This window comes from Dromiciops gliroides, chromosome 2 (genome assembly GCF_019393635.1).
Source record: "Dromiciops gliroides isolate mDroGli1 chromosome 2, mDroGli1.pri, whole genome shotgun sequence".
Classification (NCBI taxonomy): Eukaryota; Metazoa; Chordata; class Mammalia; order Microbiotheria; family Microbiotheriidae; genus Dromiciops; species Dromiciops gliroides.
Window position 1 is genome coordinate 449,749,048 of NC_057862.1, and position 12,254 is coordinate 449,761,301.

Here is a 12,254-nt window from a genome sequence, read left to right on the forward strand (position 1 = left end):
AAAAACCCAAAAAACAAAGATTGTCCATAATTAAAAGTGAAAATGTGTAATACAAAATGGAACTAGTGAAGGAATTATGGAGGATGGAATACAATGAGAATCCCAGTCATCAGGCAGGGAGGGCTTCAGGGTGTGTGTATGTGTATGGGGAAGGTAGGAAGGGGTTACATGGGACATAAGCTGGACCTTGAGTGATGGGTAGAATTTGGATACAGGTGAGAAATGCAGAAGGGCATTTCAGGGAGGGAAGTGAAAGCATGGAGTCAGGATTGATGCTGGCAATGTCAGTGACCCCTTTTCTGTAGCACTTTGCCATCTACAAAGCACTTTCTTCACAATAACCCAAAATGATAGGTTCAAGTCATCATTGCTACATGGAAATGACCCAGATGTTTGAGAGTATGGCCCAGTAAGCAAGCAAGCAAGCCATAGCAGCTATCTGCCTGTGAACTGAAGCTTAACCTCATTATATTCAAGAAGTCCAACACTAGTTTTAATTATATTTTTTTAACCCTACCAACTCTCAAAGATCGCCTATGAATTCACAGAGTGGAAGAAGTAGGTACATTGACAAAATCACAGATCCTTGAGGTACCCAAGGATCAAAGAACATTAGTGCAAAGGTAAGGAGGTTGACTGGATAAGATCAAAGGGGGGAAGTGTAGGAGAGGGGAAGTTCATTTGTTTTAGTCATGTCCAACTCTTTGTGACTCATTTGATGTTTTCTTGGCAAAGATACTGGAGTGGTTTTCCATTTCCTTCTCCAGTTCATTTCACAGGTGAGGAAACTGGGCTGAGGGACTTGCCCAGGGTCCCTCAGCTAGTAGGTTTCTTAGGCCTCATTTGAACTCGTCTCCTTGGCTCCAAGCCCAGTGCTGGCCCATTGAAGATGAGTAGGAAATAAAAGTTGGACTACAGCTGGAGATGGTCACTTTTAGAATGTTCTGAGAGCACATCAAGAGCTGTTGTTTCATAGGGTTTATCAGGTAATTCTCTGGTTCTTTTTCATATCATTAATGAGTTTGTCTTATTTCTGGGCACACTTCATAGCCCTAGGGAACCCTGAGGCACAGAATGTTAAGAACAACTTCTGATTGTCAACCAAGCATTCCTCTCTCCTCCCTACACCCGAGAGGTTAGGTGGAGTGGAGAAAGTAATGGCTTCAGTCAGGATGCCTAGCCCTGAGACTCACTGCCTAGATGATCCTGAATAAGTTACTGCCTCCTTCTGGGCCTGAGCTGTAAAATCTGCAAAATGAAGGACTTGGTGATGGCTGTCTCCTTCCAGCTCCAAGTCCTATGGGAATTGGAGCACTAAAGAGTCAATTGGCAGGCCACAGATCAAGTTAGTGGCCTAAGCCCCAATTATGTAAAAAAACTTCCAAGACCTTAGGTTATTTATAATCCTGAGATGGCTCTGCCTTTCACTCCTAGGACTGGCACCTGCTTTTATTAATAACTTTAGGGAGCTTCATGGTAACTAGCATATTCCCATCACCAGTTGGCCTTGGGATGATGGGTCTGGAGGAGGGAGGTCAGGTCAGGTTAGGAGAATTGCGTTTATCAATATGAGGACTCAGACATTTCAGCCACCTGGGCTTGGCATGGGAGTACTTTGCCTCTGGGTGAAGAGTCTATTTAACTTGGCACAGAATCCATCCTGGGAGACAGCCTCAGGCTGGCAGGGCCAGTGACTCAGCTGGTTTTCCCCAGGATGCTGGGGAAGTGTTGGACCTGCTCTGAGAAGAAAAACCCTCCATGGCCTCCTAAAAAGACTCCATATTTACAAAAGTGAAAAGGCCCTTCTTGGACATCAAAGCGTTCCTAATCCATTCACTTCAGCTATGGAGAAATTCTTCAGAAGCCAAGAGACCTGAAAGATATAGGGTTGAAATCTAAGAATGAAATGTATGTGCAAATAGTCAGGTAGTAAAGGGGCCTCAGTTTGAATCCTGCCACTGCAAGAAACTAGCTGTGCAACCTTAGCCAAGGTTTAACTTCTCCAACCTCATCTACGGACTTAAAAAAACCCTAACATTTATGGAGAATTTTATGGTTTGCAAAATGCCCTTGAATAAGTGAAGGGATTGTGTAATGATGTTCAATGGCCTTTCACCTCTAAAATTCTATACTCTTCTATCTTGTACATCACACTTGAGGTTCTTCCCAATGTCCCCTGAGTCATTCATTATATCTGAGCTCAATCTATAGTCATTCAACCCTGGTTATGGGTTATATTAGAAGGCATTTTGCAGGCAAGAACCTGATTGCCTGTCATCTTCATATTGAAGGGAGATTTTTTATTTTGCTGTTTGTTTGTTATTAGTTAAGACCTAGAACTTTACCAGTGTGGGGAACTTCAGGTCTGGGAGTTCCCTCCAGCCAGCCCATGTAGATTGATGTCTGGTCCATAATTTATACCCTGGGGAACAGAGAGGTTGTGTTTGCCCATGCTCACACAGCTTGTGTCAGAGGTTGAAACTGAACCCAGGTCTCCTTGTCTTCAAGTTCAGTTCTCTATCCCCTGCACTGTTATGAAGGACCATCTTATGTCTGTTGGGCAACCTTATCTTACTCAACCTTTCAACCTTATCTTACTGAATTTTCCAACTACCCTCCGAGGTACACCAACCCTTATAGGAGGTAACCAGCAACCCAGGTTGCTTTGCAGGACAGGATGCTATATCAAAGATGTCGTTCTCCTAAAATGCCAGTAAAAGCCAGGGTATGGATCATTTGAGCTTAAACAGAGGAAGGAGGTGATACTGGAGTGGTGGATTTTTTTCTAATTTCCTAACAAGCAGGGAGAGAAGGAGATTAGGGAGACCATGGAATAGAATTTCAAGAGTCCCAGGACAGAACCCAAAAATAATTTTCCCCTATCTGCTCCCTGATGACTGAAATTCCTTTCACTGGGGACTCAACCTTTAATTCCATTAAGTAGAAGTTGGGTTCACAATAGAAACCCCTCTAGGAAATGAATCTTTGATTTCAGGGATATGAGTACATAATCTCCCCAATGGTGCAAATGACAGCTCATCTGTGCCCTCTCCTCCTGCCAGCCTGGTCCATGTTTTCACATCAGTCTGCCACAAGGAGGTCCTACTCAATGTGCCCCTATATCTCTTGGCATTGATCACCAGAGCCCTCATATTCTCCTTGGGTTATCTCTGCCTCTGCTGGTCACCTTCTTTATCCATCATAAACCTAGGGGAGGGCTCATTGACTTAGAGTCACAGTGAGGTTTAAATGAGGACTATCAGATCTATTTCTAGGAGCAAGTCCTGAAGGGGTGGGGAAAGTGGGAGAGAACAAAGAACAAGTGATACATGAATGAGATTGAGGGAAAGGAGAATAGCCAAAAGGAAAAGGTGAATGGAGAGGATGGGACACCAAGGACAAGCTTCAAAGAAGTTTGTCCAGGGCCCGAGCTGCTTACATCAGGGAAACAGTACAATGAAGTAGAAAAAAAGCATTTGATCTGGAATTGAAGGACATGGGTTCAAAGCCTAACTTTGCTACTTACTACTTGTGTTACCTTGGGAAAGTAGTTTCCCCTCTCTGTGACTCAGTTTCCTTATCTGTAAACTGAAGAGATGAGACTTAACCTCTTCTTTTTTTAATAATACATTTCTCTAATAGGGTGTAGGTTGTGTTCAGGGAAGACTAGTACCTTTGATATGAGGACTGCGAAGTCCTTTTCAGGGCTGCTTTCCACCTTTGGTGTCTACCTGATCTACCCAATTCTCACCTATGGCTCCAAGAAGCTATAGCATGTGCAGCAACCACACCCTGCTGAACCATTTTGGCAGACAGGCTGAATCAGGTTGAGGATAACCAAGAGTCTCAAACCCATCTGTGAGTTGTAAAGACTTCCCCTGTTGGAATGGGTGGATGAGAACAATTTGTGCCAATGGCCATGAAGGGGAGCCCAAAGCAGGGGCTGTGAAATGCTTAGAGCTTGATTAGACACAAGATACTGCATCTTGAGCCATCAGCAGTCATCTTGACTGTTCTATCACTGGACTGTGATGACTCTGGAAGAAAGAGGGAGACCAATGACTTCATGCAACTTTGTCTCACTTAAATCCAGTTTATGGACGTATCAAAAGACATCGCCATTTTTACCTATCTCAAAGTCCTGTGGCCACGGCCAAGTGATGAAGCAGCAGGTACAGGTACACCGGGAGCTATAGTCACAACTCTGCACATAGGTGACACAAACCATAGCATTGTCTTCTCACTGGAAATAGCAGTGGGATTTGGCAACCACCTGGGTGTCAGAGAAGCCCTTTAAGGACCACACTGCTCACCTCCTGTTGTGAGGAAGGGGCTAGAAAAAGTGTCCTAAAAATTGTCTGCTTACCCAACTTTGGCCTGATTACCATGGCAGGCAGGGATCCCACCCTGGGGTCAAAACACACACACACAAATGAACGAAAACTTGTTCAAAGATGATTCCACTCACCATAGATACATGGAATGTGCATACAGTTAAAAACAACATGAAATCCAGTACAACTGAAAGATGAACAGCTCTTTTTGCAAGAGAACTCAGCAGGTATTGCATCCAAATAGCAGCTTTGAGTAAAAGAAGGCTGTCAAATGAAGTTCAGCTTGCTCAAGTTGGAGCTGTATACACATTTTTCTGGAGTGGCTTCAGTGAAGGCGAGGACCATAAATCTGGCATAGGTTTTGCAATGAAAACTAATCCAGTCAACAAGCATGTATGTCTACCAAAAGGAGTGAACAACAGGCTCATGACACCACCATCATCAGTGCTATGCTCCTACCATGATAAAACCTGATGAGGTCAAAGAAAAATGCTATAAAAACCTGGAGACCCTTATCATTAATGTGCCGAAAGGGGACAAGCTTATAATTCTGGGTTACTTTCATGCTAGAGTAGGCACAGACTACCAGATATGTCAGGGAGTCCTTGGGAAGTATGGAGTTGGAAACAGCAACAGAAATGGTCACTGACTACTGAAGACTTGTGCATTTCATGACCTCATCACCCATACTATCTTCCATTTACCTAAACAATAAAATTTCATGGATGTACCCTCACAGCAAACACTGGCATTTAATAGACTATATGATTATAAGGATAAGAGACAGACAGGATGTGAGAGTGAGGAAGACAATGTGTGGTCAGAGTGCTGGACTGATCATAGACTTATCCTCTCCAAGCTAAATATTTGCTTTCAACAAAAGCAGTGGCCCCAAGGCAAAATGACTACCAGAAAATGATGTCAACAGGTTAGAGTACTTCTCTGAGCAGGAACAGTTTGTTGCTAACTTGGAGGGGACAGTTGAGCCAACACAGGGTTGGCAACAGTGGAGCAGAAAAGGAGTGCACAGCTTTCAGAGATTTAGTGTTTAGAACGGCACTTACTCATCTGGGTCAGAACACTCACAAACATCAAGACTGGTTTGACAAAAATTATGGGGAAATTCAGAAGCTGCTAAATGAAAAATGAGAACTCCACAGGGTTTACCAGCAGGATAGTTTATCCATCTATAATAAGGAAGCATTTAACTCCATCAAAAGTAAAGTACAAGTGAAGCTTGTAGAGATGCAGTGCTCTTGGATCAATAAGAAGGCAGATAAAATTCAGTTTTATGTTGATAGTAACCATCCAAAGCACTTTTTTGATGCCTTGAAGGCTATTTATGGGCCAAAGACATATGGCGCATCTCAACTATTTAGTACTGATGGAGCCACATTGATTAGTGATAAAGACATGATCCTGGAGAGATGGACCGAACACTTCCATAGTGTTCTCAACAGACTATAATCAAGCAATGCTGAAACCATTGACTGTTTACCTCAGGTTGAAGCCAACCCCTCTCTAAACAAATTTCCAACTGAAGAAGAGGTTTTGAATGCTACTAGGCTCTTCTCCTGTGGCAAAGCACCAGGTGCTGATTCTATTCCAGATGACATTTGCAAGGTAGGGGGTCCATTGTTCATATAGAAGCTAACTGAAGTTTTTGAGGTTATATGACAAGAGAAGGTTATCCCCCAGGAGTTTAAGGCCATTTCCATTGCCCATCTCTTTAAAGGTAAAGGAAATAGATTGTCCTATGACAATCAGAGGGAATCTCTCCTTTAGTCACCGCTGGCAAGATTCTTGCCAGAGTCCTCCTTAATAGGTTGATCCTTCACCTGGAAGATGGTCATCTACCTGAGAGCCAGTGTGACTTCAGAAAGTCCTGAGGAATGGTCAATATGGAATTTGCTGCCTGACAACTCCAGGAGAAATGCCAAAAGCAGAACGGAGGTTTGTATACATTTGGAGATCTGACCAAGGCCTTTAATACCGTCAGTCATAAGGGCTTATAGAAAATGATGTCAAAATTTGGTTGCTGGAAAAGTTCATCAGTATTGTGTTCCAGTTTCACAAAGGCATGGTTGCCTTGTTCTGGATAACGGACAATGCTGGCATGCTTGCCCAGTCATCAGTGAAGTGAAGCAAGGCTGTGTGCTTGCTCCCATGCTTTTTAGCGTGATGTTTTCAGCCATGTTGTCAAATGCCTTCAATGAGGACAAACACAGCGTCAAGGTCAGCTACCACACCAATGGTAAATTTTTCAACTTAAAAAGGCTACAAACCAAGACCAAAGTGGAAGGAGTGTTGGTGCATGATTTTCTTGTTTGCAGATAATTGGGCAGCCTTTGACGCCAAGATGCAACAAAACATGGATCGATTCTCTGCTGCTTGTGCTCATTTTGGTTAACAATTCATACCAAGGGGCAGCTAGGTGGTGCAGTGGATAGAGCACCGGCCCTGGATTCAGGAGGACCTGAGTTCAAATCTGGCCTGACACTTGACACTTACTAGCTGTGTGACCCTGGGCAAGTCACTTAACCCCAATTGCCTCACCAAAAAAAAAAAAAAAAAAAAAAAAAAAAAAAAGAATAAGTAATACCAAGAAAAAACAGGTGCTCCATTGGACAGCACCACACCATTCATACATGAAACCATCTGGTACAAAAAATGGAGAAGTTGTGAGCATTGTGTATAAGTTCACTTAACTTGGCAGTATACTTTCCAGTGATGTACACATTGATAATGAGGTTGATGCACACAGTACAACAGCTAGCTCAGTGTTTGGGGAGCTCTGAAGGAAAGTATGGGAGAGAAGAGGTATTAGATTGACTATCAAACTAAAGGTTTACAGAGCTGTTGTGCTGACCTCGTTGTTGTATACCTGTGAAATCTGGACAGTATACCAGCGCCACGCCAGGAAATTGATTGCTTCCATTGGAATTGTCTTAGGAAGATTATGATGATAACCTGGCAGGATAAGCTACCAGAAACTGAGGTACTTTCTTGAGCTAAACTTCCAAACTCTATGGCAGAGAGTGCAACTCCGATGGGCTGGCCGTGTTGTTTGAATGCCAAACATACGCTTGTTCACAAGACTATTTTAGGTAGAACTCACACAGGGAAAGCACTCACATGGTGGTCAGAAAAAGAGATCCAGAGCACCGGCCCTGGAGTCAGGAGTACCTGAGTTCAAATCCGGCCTCAGACACTTAACACTTACTAGCTGTGTGACCCTGGGCAAGTTACTTAACCCCAATTGCCTCACTAAAAACTAAAAAAAAAAAAGAGAGATACAAAGATACTTTCAAGGTCTTAATAACTTTGGATTGATTGCGTGACATAGGAGACACTGGCACAGGACTGCCTAGAATGGAGTGTCCTTATCAAGAAGGGGCTGTGCTCTATGAGCAAAGCAGAATTGATGTAGCTCAAAAGAAACATGAGATGTGCAAATTTAGAGAACCCACCCCAAATGTTCATGTGAACTATTTATGCCTGACCTATGGTAGACCTTCCCAAGCTTATATTGGTCTGATCAGCCACCACTGGACACACTGTAACTTGACTCCAACATAGTGATGTCATTTTGTTCTTCTTTGAGAACAAAGGACAACAACCAACCAACATTTCCCTAATGACATCCTGTAAACTGATTCATCTTTTCAGTTCCTTACTTGTTAGATGTGACATACCACTCACATGCACCACATACCTCTCCATTATCCTCTGAATATTATACCCATTTTTAATTCTTCAGCGACCATTAGTTTTCCATGCCTTGCAACAATGCCTTACGATATTGATATTAAAAGGATGGGTCTTTCCCCGCCCCCTCCCCCCAAGGTCTTTGCAGTTCTGTGAAGGCAATCTAGCCTACTGTCCTCTTCATGTTCTGTCCTATTTCATTCTGCGACCAATTCACTGTTCATTTGAGAATTCTACAACTTTCAATCTAACAAGCTTTCAAGCATCTACTGCAATAGAAAAAGTCAGGCTAGTCACATAGAAAGATGGAGAGACTATGGATGAGCAGCCTATATGTTCCAACATCAGGAGACATCAAGGAAGACTCCCATCCCAATGGGCCAACTCTCTGTGGTGACCTTAGGGGAGGACTGAGACAAGAGTCCCACCAGATGGGCAGGCAGGGCTAGATTGCAGTCTGCACTGGTGGAGGGAATGCTGACTTAGAAGAGATCACAGATCCACTGAGTACTGGGGGCAGCATGGGCAAGGCACCATACTAACTAAACCCAAGAGCTAGCTAGAGATACAAAGACAAAATGGAAAACATTTTCTGCTCTCAGAGAGCTTATATTCCACTGGGGGATTTAGGAAAGGGTGGCTCTACTAGGTCCCTGAACCTGCCCCATCCCCACAAGTAAAAAGTAAAGTGTTTACTGTCACAGCCAGTTGCTTTTGTCTTTCCATCACTTTTCAGTACATCTGAAAGAAGTTTGGTTTTAATTTTCTCAAAAGAATGCACTACGGGGAAGCGGATAGGGGGGAGATGGTATACATGAAATCTGGATATGATCTAGTGTTTTAAGTCTGGGTGGGGAGGGGGGATGTTTTCCACTCAGAGAAAGGGATTCCAATGACTGCATTTTCTTTGGAAAGCTGATTATGGAGTGTGGATTTTACTACAGTTGCATTTCAAACACCACAATCTGCCTTGATGGCCAAGTCACAGAGAATGAACACCAAATAAAGAACACAGAAGACATTCCCAATCCCTCCAGCCTGAAGGCTTTTTTTTTTTTAAGAAAGAGAAACTCTGTTTCATTTCAGAGCCAGTACAGTGGCACACACCGTATCTTTTTGACCAAGTAAGGGGGCACAAAGGTCCTGCCTTTAATGGCCACAATAAAAGTGTGAGAGATCCCAAAAGTGAAGCTGACTAAATTGAAATAAGTAAGGACCAAAGCCTTGTCAGCAGCTGATTTGGGGCTTCAAACTGAACCCCCATCTTTGGGTGCTGGGCGGGGTTATTTACTCCTGGGAAGAGATCCATTGATTCTTTTGATACTTTGACTGAGGACTGAAAGCCATTGAGCAAGACTGTATATAGACTTCGCCCTAGTGGAAAGTGCCTGGAAATGAGAGGCATGAGAGGTCTCTATCACTAACTCACTATGTAACATTAAGCCAGTAACTGCCCCTTTCTGGGCCCTAGTTTCCTTTCCTATAAAATAAGAGGATTAAACTAGCTCGGGGAATCATACATTTAGAGCTGGAAGGGACCAGAGTGGCCATCTAGTAGAACTCCCCATTTGACAGATGAGGGAATGGAGGCTCAGAGAAAAAAAAGTGATTTGCCCAAGTTCATACAAGGAGTCAAAAATAATATATGAACTTCAGTTCTCTGACTCTAGAGATACTGTAAGATTCTGGAGGGTCCCTCTCTCAGGATCTCCATATGTAAAATGAGGAAATTAGACTAGCTAGATCTAAGTTCCTTTACAATTCAGAATTAGAATTAGAATTAGAATCTTTCCAGAATTAAATAGTGGATAGACACTTGGCCTCAAAGTGAGGAAGACCTGAATTCAAGTCTTAATCCTAAATTGACAGTCACATGCTGGCTCTGTTACCCTGGACAAGTCATTTGATAGTTCAGTGCCTCGGACACCTCTCTAAGACTATAAGGTGATGAGCCAAGCATCAGAAGGTGTTTCCTCCCTGAAAGTAACAAAGAAGTCAAGGTCTGGTGCTTCTACATACCCACATACACCCTTGTGTGCGTGCTCAAGCGCACGCGCACGCAAGCACACACACACACACGCACACCTTTCCAATTCTAATATTCAGTGTTCTTTGTCCTAACATTTCTTCTAGTTCTGACATCCCATTGAAGGAATGACAGCCACTATTCAGAACACCTCCTGCTATGGGCCTCTCTATGGCCAGTCAGTCAATAAAGGGAGCAAAGTCAATCTAGCACACCTTTCAGAAAACTACAAAGAAGTTTCAGCTTCCTCCTCTGTGATTTCTGCAGAGCACCTAGAAATTGTAGATTTGTGGTCCATCACTGGAAGTTCCTAGTAGTAATAGGCTTGGACCTAAATTGACCAGGAAGTCAATGGTGCCAGAACCACTCCTCAAATAAAAAGAACCTTTACTCTTAGAGTGCTTGAGCATCTACCTTTAAATCTTCATTCTAAGGGAAAACTATTTAGAGAGAAAAATATCTATCTTCTGTGCTGACTGAATGGTCAATGAAGACCCAAGAAGCAGACAGCAAGTCCTCCCCACAAAATTGCTTGAAGCTGTAGCATCGAGTATTAAAAGGAAAAGAATTTAGGCCTCAAAGACATCGTAAGAAAGGCAGATCAGGGTTCTTTATAGCCATAAGGTAGATGGATTTGGTTTTTGAATTGAATTCTAATATCTCTAGCCTCAGACACCTCCTATCTGTGGGACCCTGAGTAAGTCACTTAACCTCAGTTTGCCAAAGCTTCCTCAACAAAATTTTACAAAATAGGAATAGTACCTGCTTCCCAAGGTTGTTGTGAGGATCAAATGAAATAGTCATTGTAAATGCTTAGCACAGACTGGCACATAGTAAGTGCTTAATAAATGAATGAATGAATGTAGTTTGCATATTTCTCTCCTTTTAGCAGTTGCTATGGAACAGCATTCAGAGAGCTGAGTTTAGGTCTCCTCTTAAAATGTGAGGACTTCGGACATAAAAATGTAGGTTCTTAGAATTAGCCTAATCCCAAACCCATTCATTTTCCAAAGGAAACTGAAACCCAGAGACAGGAAATGACTTAGGTGATAAAAAGAGGGAAGAGAAGACAGAGGGGATTGCAAGAGCTTTAAAAAATGTTTAACCATTAATTTTTTCTAACCTTTAAAAATTATTATTTTTTGTTTATATCACCTATATTTTCCAATGTATCCCCTTCTCTTCTCCTTCTAAGGAGCCATCCCTTTACAACAAAAAATAAAAAAGAGAAACTCAAGAAAAATTTATCCAAAAAGTCTGATGTTAAGAGAAATATAAATTGAAACAACCCTGAGGTTTTATCTTATATCCTGCAAATTGGCAAAAATGACAAAAAAAATGTCAACAGTCAAATGTTGGAAGGGTTGTGGGAAAATAGGCATGCTATTACATTGTTGGTGGAGCTGTGAAATGGTACAAATATTTTGGAAAGCAATTTGGAATTATGTGAAAAAAAGTGACCAAATTGTCTATACCCTTTGAACCAGAGACTTCATTACTGGGCTTATCTCCCAAAGAAGCCATCATGAGGGGAAAACAAAGTCTCTATATATTCCAAAATATATTCTAAAAAGCAGTACTTTCAGTGATAGCTAAGAATTGGAAACAAACCATCATCCCCAATTGGGGAATAGCTAAGTAAATTGTGGTACATGAATGTAAAGGAATACTGTAGTGTAAAAAATGATGGATGTGATGAATACAGAGAAGCACGGAAAGACCTACCTTTATGAAATAATATAGTGGAGTGAGCAGAGCTAAGAAAACTATAGACACAGCAACTATAAAAAGTTAAATGGAAACAACAATGACATTCTAAAAAATCAAAAGTAAATGTAACAAAATTATAAAGTACTCAAATTAAGAGATATAAGGAGATATCCCTAATCTCCCTCTTCATGGAGGTGGGAAGGCCACCGATGTTACACACTGCACATGTTTTTGGACTTTTTCAATGTATTGATCAGATGTGCTAAATTATTTTTCTCTCAAAAAATTCAATTTGTCATATGACATGGCTCTCTGGAAGGGGAAGTGCAAGGGGGAGGGATACATGGGGTGCTATGGTGATTTAAGATACAGAAAACCTTAATAAAAGGGGGAAAAGTCTGATGTTATCTTTACTGTTATTACCTACTCCATAGTCCCTACCCTATTCCCTAATGAAGGGAGGGAGGTATCTTTGC